We start from the raw sequence: 10000 nt of genomic DNA, 5'->3' as shown, positions 1-10000 counted from the left end.
TTCTCCATATATTCCAGATTTTATTTCTCAGTCTCATTTTTTACCTTGTCTCATTTGAGAGCCAGGGAGCAGGTTTGTTCCTAATTTTAATAGTATGAGCAGGGGCGTGGTGCTCAATGATTTTTAGGAATATATTGTTAAAAAAAGAGACTCCTTCATTGAAAGGTAGATATTTTAGGCTTTTAGCTCTGCTCGAAAGTTACCTAGGTTCAGGTTCTTTTTGTTCCGGGTGGTTCTAAAGTTTAGTTGAGTGGGAATGGTAATCTTTTGTTTAGTTATAAAGGTAAGAGAGTGGTCACTAATATCATCAGGAAGTATGCCTATTTTGTAAGATTGGGGGTTATTGTTGACTAGTATCCAGTCTAAGGTAGTTGGTTTGTTGCTGGGTTTACTGGTTCTGGTAGGGTTGGTGATAGTTTGATAGAAGCCATAGAGATTAATGTGAGATGTAGGTTTGTCAGAAATACAACAGTTCCAGTCAATATTAAAGTCTCCAAGGAGAATGGTTTCTTGTGGGAATGATGTGGAAAGCCAGTTAAGGATATTTTCAAGAGTACTTATGTTGTTGCATGGGAGCATGTAAGAGCAAATGATGTATATAGATTTATTAGCATTAATTTGGAGCTTAGATATTAAGATTTCAGCATTGCTAGGTGAGGTAGGTTGAGTTTTTAGTGAGGTTACCTGTAGTTCAGATTTAAACAATATCGCTACCCCCCCACCCTTTTTGTTAGGATGGTCAATTCTAAGGATGTTATAACCTGGAGGGATGATATCATTGTCTTTAGTAACTGGTTAGAGCCAGGTTTCTGTGAGACATCGGATGCCAAAGGAATGTAAGTCTAGTAGGGCATGAAGTTGGGTAATTTTGTTATTTAAACTATGAATATTGAGGTGGGCAATGAGAAGAGAGTTTGAGGAAGAAGAGGGGGTATGGGAAATAGAGGTGAATGAAGAATGGGAGTCAGGGAAGGTATTACCAGGCCCTGGGTTTGGGTGAATGTCGCCGTGTAGTAGTAGGTACTGAGGATTGTGTGGAAGTTTTGCTAGTTTACATAAAATAGGGTCTATTTTTCTGGTTTGGAAATACTTAATATGGTTTAATCTGTGAAACTGTGGGAGAAGGTAGGCTGGTGATGATGTAATGTTACTGTGGGTTTGTGAGGCTGATAGAAAGGGGAAGTTTGTTTAGAAATTGAAAGGAGCTTAGGAATTCATAGCCTGTGTGGCTATGAGATAGAAGTAGAGTGGAAAGAATTATGGGCAAGTGGAGGAAATTAGAGAGTTTTAGTAAGCCAGGGGTTGACATAATGAGAATGTGGGAACATAAGTAATGAGAAAATAAGGGGTTATAGACGGGCAAACATGAGGTGCTTTTGTTTAATGAGGAAAGTATAGATAGTGGAAGGTGTGAGTAAATTAGTAACAGATGGTTGAGTATGTAATGGGATATGTTGAGCTATTGGTTGATGTGGGGTGGGGGTGTGGCTTCTAACAGTATAAGGATATGTCCCCTGGGGGTGGGTGGGGATTTGGAGTAGGGCAGGGGATCAGAGTGAGCCCACAGGGCGAACATAGCAGGCAAGAGCCGTAAGGTAAGTTCAGCCAAAAGACAATCAGCTGTCTATCATGTTTGGCATAATACAGAAGTAACTAAAGGAAAAACTGGGGAGCAGAGTATATAAGCTTATCAAATATGTGTAGATGATTTAGTAAAGTGAGAGTGAGGTTCTCATGTGCAGAGAGTGGGATTAGAATTGTACTGAAATGCCAAAGAATGGGTGTAGGACCTGAGGGATAGTTAGTTTTAATGTTAGAATATAGTGTAGGTAAAGACTGCCACCTAGTGGTCAGGGGAGTAATAGCAGCTGGGGGAGGTAGGCAAGAAGCTATTCCAAAGGGATAAGATATAGGATGAGGGGACAAAAGGGTGGAGGGAGAAAGTGGCTTTGGGTCGGCAGTAGGCTACTAAATCTCACACCGGAGGGTTAACAAGCAGTTATAGGTGCTACAGAAAGGTAGTAAAAAGGTATTTTGCTACATACAAGTACAAAAACTTTAGGAGTACAAGCTTTATGAAGCAGGTAAGGGGTCAGCTTCAGGTTAGCAGGAGGTTATTCTTTAACTTTGCAGTAAGGAGGGAAACACCCAGATGCACTTAAATGTACAAAAACTTTAGGAGTATGATGGTGCCTTTCTACATCAGGCTTTTTGATACCTCTGAAATTAAGCAGAAGTGGGTGGGGAGGTGTGCAGGTTCAAGGTGGGGGAAGGGATAGACACAAAGTAAATGCAAGGTTGAGAGTCAGAAAAACTGGACTAAGCCAGCTGCTAAAAAGAAAACAGCAAACCAAGCTAAGTTTATTGCAGGTCAGTGTGGTGCAGTATTTACCTAATAACTACAAATGTTATACTACTAATCTAGTACAGAGTGGTGAAAAGGACCACCACTTCTGCAGGGAAAAACAAAAGAAGTATGGGCTGCAGGTACATAGGTAAACTTTTTCCGAAAGAAAGTAGTTTTAAGTAATTGACCTAGGAATACTATAGGAAGAGAGAAATGGAGGCGGGGGACCAGTAGTGTGCACGGATACAGTGAAAGGGGAAACAGTCTTCAGTTTGGAGGACAGATTAAATAAAACTTTAACATACACTAGTGTAGCTGAAAGCACTTTAGTGTTCCACGTACAAACTTCGGACTGAACCGAAAAAACAGACTTAAAAACTTGAAAGGACAATGAAAGTAGAGTGATCCACAATAGAGGCAATAAAAACTAGCACTTTCTTTCACTTTATTTTCCGTGAACTTCTTCAGAAACAAAGACAACAAACCCCCTCATGCTTGTGTCTTTTATAAAGTACATACAGGAAATGATGTCATCAATTAACTTTTTCTATCAGCAATAAAAACTATTTATAACAGTAAATAAATGCAGTTAATGCCATAAATGTTATTGTCTTCTTAACTGTACAATATATTTTGTGTATTTTTTCTTTTTATCTGCTTGTTTGGAAACATCAGATGTAAACTATGTTCAAACCTGACGAATGAAAGTACAAAATGAAAGAAATACTAACTTTTTTGTCACTCATTTTACATAAAACTGTCATACTTTTTTTAAAAACATTACGAAACTATTCTGCAGTCCACAATATATAAAAAAATTCACTGCAGAACAATTATTAAATCCATATCTAATTCCATGATACTTCTATAATATAAATCTGAATGTTAACATGCAAAATGCGAAATTCATTATCAAACAACTCCACTCTATCGTTACCAAACGCCACATGCAAAACGCAATGTTTACATTTATCATCAACAGATCTTATACCAATATAATTCCCCCAAATTTTTAAAAATCTATCCTTTCAAATTCTCTGTGTACAAATGCACATGTTCACAACGTTTGTTTATATTATGTACAGATGTATGAAACACAATAATCATATGTGTGAATCGAGCGTATGTTCACACTTCCATGCACACCTACACTCCACTAAACAGTCCAATATAGTTAACCCCATATGCGCACATACTAAGCCTCTCCCTATCTCAAAGATTTACTTTTATCCATAAACTGACCATTCACTCACACACGTGGTGCTGATGGGATAGATGACCCTAATATCTTAACCCAGAATCCATTCCTGCTGACCCACACTTGTGGACTAACTTGTCCTCATATCCCTTATCAATGTGTGTGTTCCATGTCACTGCATTTTATTGTCTCTATCCTTGGTGTGGAAATGGTGCCAAACTGCCCTCCGATAGACTCTCTACTCGGGGTAATATCAACTATTCTACCAAGTGTTTCTTTTAACTAACCTTGGTGTCCAAACCCAGGTTCAAATAGCCAAAACACCCCTACACATGGGTGTCTTCTTGTCCTCCAACCAAAGTATGTTTCTCCATTCTCCAACTTTCTTTTGGCCATGCAACCACAATGTCCAAACAATACCTGACTGTCCCACGACGGACTCTATATGCCTAAAAAATGTTTGACCTCAAGAGACTTTGGTCAATAGACTAGCCTATACTTCATGTGATACCTATTTATATAGCAAGAAGCATTTCATATTTATGGATTCATTTAGACCTGGTGGATGATCCGCTCCTAGTATCAGTTGCCACAATGTCTCCTTTTGCTCTAGTGTGTTGTTAACATCAACCTTAAATACACCCTTCTCAACCTGATCTAGTACGAAAAATTCAAATTTCTTGAATTCTTCGCACACCAGTGCATGTCTTGCTAGTGAGTTGTTTTTATCTTTGTTCTTAATGGCCAATGTATGTTCGTAAATTCTACGTTTCAAAACCCTGATGGTTTTGCCAACGTAGAAACTGTCACATGAAGAACATAAAGCTAAATAGACAACATGATCACTATGGCAGTTGAAATAACTATGAGCCCAAAAAGTTCTTTTCATGTGTTTCAAAGTAACAAATGAAGTGTTGCTGATGAATCTACATTGTCTACAATCTTTGCACGAAAAACTTCCTTTCTTAGAACTAATCCCCCTGGTTGGTTTTTCAGTCTTCCTATTTGTGGCCTCCAAAACTTGTTTGATGTTAGTGACCATCTTGTATGTAAACCTTGGTCTGATCCCTAATGTTTCTGTGAGATCCCTATTTCCTAAAATTATATTCCAATTCTTTTCTATGATGCTCTTGATGCACCAGATTTCATTGGAAATGGGTAATGGAAATGCTGTACAGAACTCGCTTGTGTTTCCATTATGATCTTTGATGTTTTCTAAAATAGCAGGAGGACCAACTGCCTGATCTAATGAAGACAGTATAGGTTTGGCTACATTGTCCCTTAACTTTGCGACTTGATGTTCCAACTTTTTCAATTTGTTGTTTTTGTAACCCCTAGCCAAAAATAACTTCCTCAAAGTCACAAGTTCTTCCTTAAAAACACTGTCCTCTGATGTTAGTCTACTCAATCTAATCATCTGACCCTTGATGACATTGTTTTTCATGTGATTTGGATGGAGGCTGTCCTTGTGCAAATATTGGTTTGCAAAACAAGCCTTCCTATATATCCTACTCTCAATTTGGCCATTGATGGAATTTATCTTAAGATTGAGGTCCAAATAGTTGATGTCCTTACCATAGCCACTATGTTTAAAGAACAAAAAATTAGTGGTGTCATTCAAATCTTTCGTCATATCAAGAAATTCACTCTTTTCACCTGCCCAAACAAAGAACAAATCATCTATGTATCTCAAATATAGTTTGACCTTGTTGAAATTGGGGTGACTTTTTAAATAAGTCTGCTCCCAATTTGCCATTACTATATTTGCAAAGGCTGGTGCCACTCTGGCCCCCATTGCTACCCCAGATGTTTGCTTGTAATACGTTTTATTGAAGGAAAAAAAATTATTATCAAGAACTATTTCCATCAAGGAACATATTGTGTTCACTTGAACAGCCTTGATGTTTGTTTTTTGTGTCAGGTAATCCCTCATGTATTCTATTCCTTCTTCTTGACTAATTGACGTGTACAAACTTCGGACATCAAGAGTGGCAAAACTGACTTCTTCCCAGGCCAGGTCGAGTTTTCCTAAAATTTCTAACAAGTGCCATGAATCTCTTAAAAGAACTCAGCCTTTTGTGCTATGGGATTTAACAAACTATCCAACCAAATGGAAATGTTTTCAGTTTTATAATGCTTGGCCGATATAATGGGTCTAAAAGTTATGTTTGTAGTACTAGCTTGTAACTTGGGTATGCCAAAAAACTTTGCCATCCTTGGATGGTCAGTTGACAAATAATCGTAGTCAGACCTTTCTAATTCTTCCTGACAAAACATGTCAAACAGTAAAATGTCTATTCTTCTAAAACTGATTTGTATCAGTTCTGATGTAACCTTTTGATAACTGTTTGTATCATTTAACATCTCTAGTATGGCTTCCTCATAGTCACAAGTGTTCATAACTATAATTTTACCCCCTTTATCGGCCTTCATTACTCTAACTTCTGATGTTTGTGCAAGTTTTGTTAATGCATTAGTCTCAGCTTCAGTCAGATTGCTTTCCACATTTACTTTCATATTTTTAAATTCCGTTTCACATATGTGTTGAAAAACATGCAGTGTATTAACCAATGGAGGATTACAAGTACTTGGTCTACTAGGTACATTTTTACCTTGTTTGTTTCCTTGGTTAATATCCTTTAAAATATACTTCAAATTTAACTTTCGTAGGAATAACCTAAAGTCTACAAGTAATCTACCCAACTCCACCTTGTTGGAGGGAATAAATGTAAAACCTTTTGTTAAAATATTATACATTTCCTCAGACAAATTTAAATCACTAACATTTACAACATTCAGTGTAAATTCTTTGTCCATATTTTGAAGCGTTACCACTTCCTTTTGTTTTTCTGTTTCCCCCCTCTCTTCTGTGTGGAATTGTACCACCTGGTAGTCCTTCTCCATTGTGGTTTGTGTTGGTGAAAAGGGGTATCTTCTTGTGCATTACCCTGGTTCACCACTTCTGCAAAACTAGAATTTGTAGTGGTCACTTCGGCTTTATCAGTCTTTGAAGTAACAGTTCCTTTGGTTTTATTTGTGTTAGACTGTACATTGATAGTCTGTACTAAATGTGAACTTGATTCACCTTCAGTTACTTCCGATTCCACATACCTATCCAAGGGTAGTTGTTCCCCATTTTCTACAGTTTTTGAGTTCAAATCTACTTCAGCAATCTCCGTACTTATATAAGCTACGTTGTTGTTGTAAGCTCTGATGTCTCTTCTAAGCTTATTCTGCTTTCTATTAATTATAGTGGATTGATGCCTATCCGCTTTAGCCTCAATGCCACTATAAAGAGACAGTAAATGCTTGTAACAGTTAGCATTTTTGATAAAATCGTCCATTTCCTTTATTTTTTGTCTAAGGTGTACAACCTCTTTCTCGTAATGCTTTACCAACAATTTCATCATAGACAAGCCCGTGTCATTGTATAATTTAATTAGTGCTTTACATAAAGGGTCCCCCGGTGTGACACAATTAGGGAATTTGGCTGTTCTTAAGCCCTGCGGAACAATTTCCCTTTGTATACATTCAGTAAAATACTGAATCTCTAGACACAATGTTACGTGTTTGAACACCATTTTCTCTAATTCGAAAATGGACTTTTTACAAATATTAAAGTCATCGTTGTACTCACTTCTTTTGTTGTATGTACCATTATCAACGATGTTGCTGAACGGATTGATGTTTTCTTTGCAAACGTAACCCCAAATGTTAGTTTCGGCTGTAACATTCCCATCCTCGTCTTCCGTACCCTGTCGCACAATACCAACGTCATCAGATGGTCTCTCTGCTGTGCGTGCTCGTTCCGAGTTTGATTTTTAAATTTGTTCAGCCATACCAGTCTTTATAGAAGCTGCAGTTGTTCTCTTTAAATGGCTTTCCACTATCCTCGTGATAGTTTCAATTAAATTTGTGTCATCCTCGCCGGACTGTAGTTGTCTAACGGCTGGTTCGCCTTCCGGTGTTGAATATGTAGATAAATCCAATAAAACGTCTTGAGAGGTCACCTCAGTGGCCATGCTTCCACTATACAATGTCCAAACTTTAAACCACGTACAAACTTCGGACTGAACCGAAAAAACAGACTTAAAAACTTGAAAGGACAATGAAAGTAGAGTGATCCACAATAGAGGCAATAAAAACTAGCGCTTTCTTTCACTTTATTTTCCGTGAACTTCTTCAGAAACAAAGACAACAAACCCCCTCATGCTTGTGTCTTTTATAAAGTACATACAGGAAATGATGTCATCAATTAACTTTTTCTATCAGCAATAAAAACTATTTATAACAGTAAATAAATGCAGTTAATGCCATAAATGTTATTGTCTTCTTAACTGTACAATATATTTTGTGTATTTTTTCTTTTTATCTGCTTGTTTGGAAACATCAGATGTAAACTATGTTCAAACCTGACGAATGAAAGTACAAAATGAAAGAAATACTAACTTTTTTGTCACTCATTTTACATAAAACTGTCATACTTTTTTTAAAAACATTACGAAACTATTCTGCAGTCCACAATATATAAAAAAATTCACTGCAGAACAATTATTAAATCCATATCTAATTCCATGATACTTCTATAATATAAATCTGAATGTTAACATGCAAAAACACCTCAAAATATGGACAAAGAATTTACACTGAATGTTGTAAATGTTAGTGATTTAAATTTGTCTGAGGAAATGTATAATATTTTAACAAAAGGTTTTACATTTATTCCCTCCAACAAGGTGGAGTTGGGTAGATTACTTGTAGACTTTAGGTTATTCCTACGAAAGTTAAATTTGAAGTATATTTTAAAGGATATTAACCAAGGAAACAAACAAGGTAAAAATGTACCTAGTAGACCAAGTACTTGTAATCCTCCATTGGTTAATACACTGCATGTTTTTCAACACATATGTGAAACGGAATTTAAAAATATGAAAGTAAATGTGGAAAGCAATCTGACTGAAGCTGAGACTAATGCATTAACAAAACTTGCACAAACATCAGAAGTTAGAGTAATGAAGGCCGATAAAGGGGGTAAAATTATAGTTATGAACACTTGTGACTATGAGGAAGCCATACTAGAGATGTTAAATGATACAAACAGTTATCAAAAGGTTACATCAGAACTGATACAAATCAGTTTTAGAAGAATAGACATTTTACTGTTTGACATGTTTTGTCAGGAAGAATTAGAAAGGTCTGACTACGATTATTTGTCAACTGACCATCCAAGGATGGCAAAGTTTTTTGGCATACCCAAGTTACAAGCTAGTACTACAAACATAACTTTTAGACCCATTATATCGGCCAAGCATTATAAAACTGAAAACATTTCCATTTGGTTGGATAGTTTGTTAAATCCCATAGCACAAAAGGCTGAGTTCTTTTTAAGAGATTCATGGCACTTGTTAGAAATTTTAGGAAAACTCGACCTGGCCTGGGAAGAAGTCAGTTTTGCCACTCTTGATGTACGAAGTTTGTACACGTCAATTAGTCAAGAAGAAGGAATAGAATACATGAGGGATTACCTGACACAAAAAACAAACATCAAGGCTGTTCAAGTGAACACAATATGTTCCTTGATGGAAATAGTTCTTGATAATAATTTTTTTTCCTTCAATAAAACGTATTACAAGCAAACATCTGGGGTAGCAATGGGGGCCAGAGTGGCACCAGCCTTTGCAAATATAGTAATGGCAAATTGGGAGCAGACTTATTTAAAAAGTCACCCCAATTTCAACAAGGTCAAACTATATTTGAGATACATAGACGATTTGTTCTTTGTTTGGGCAGGTGAAAAGAGTGAATTTCTTGATATGACGAAAGATTTGAATGACACCACTAATTTTTTGTTCTTTAAACATAGTGGCTATGGTAAGGACATTAACTATTTGGACCTCAATCTTAAGATAAATTCCATCAATGGCCAAATTGAGAGTAGGATATATAGGAAGGCTTGTTTTGCAAACCAATATTTGCACAAGGACAGCCTCCATCCAAATCACATGAAAAACAATGTCATCAAGGGTCAGATGATTAGATTGAGTAGACTAACATCAGAGGACAGTGTTTTTAAGGAAGAACTTGTGACTTTGAGGAAGTTATTTTTGGCTAGGGGTTATAAAAACAACAAATTGAAAAAGTTGGAACATCAAGTCGCAAAGTTAAGGGACAATGTAGCCAAACCTATACTGTCTTCATTAGATCAGGCAGTTGGTCCTCCTGCTATTTTAGAAAACATCAAAGATCACAATGGAAACACGAGCGAGTTCTGTACAGCATTTCCATTACCCATTTCCAATGAAATTTGGTGCATCAAGTGCATCATAGAAAAGAATTGGAATATAATCTTAGGAAATAGGGATCTCACAGAAACATTAGGGATTAGACCAAGGTTTACATACAAGATGGTCACAAACATCAAACAAGTTTTGGAGGTCACAAATAGGAGGACTGAA

At 36.6% G+C, this 10000-nt stretch overlaps 1 protein-coding gene across 1 annotated transcript in view; it reads right to left on the bottom strand.

Annotated features, from left to right (window-relative positions):
- ESPL1 (extra spindle pole bodies like 1, separase) overlaps positions 1-10000 on the bottom strand; it is a 2570648-nt gene that overhangs the window by 2249338 nt on the left and 311310 nt on the right. The window lies entirely within an intron of this gene.

The sequence above is a fragment of the Protopterus annectens genome, chromosome 9.part0, assembly GCF_019279795.1.
Source record: "Protopterus annectens isolate FY-2018-M chromosome 9.part0, PAN1.0, whole genome shotgun sequence".
Taxonomy (NCBI): domain Eukaryota; kingdom Metazoa; phylum Chordata; order Ceratodontiformes; family Protopteridae; genus Protopterus; species Protopterus annectens.
The sequence above is the reverse complement of the archived record's forward strand: the minus strand, read 5'-3'. Positions and strand labels throughout refer to the sequence as shown.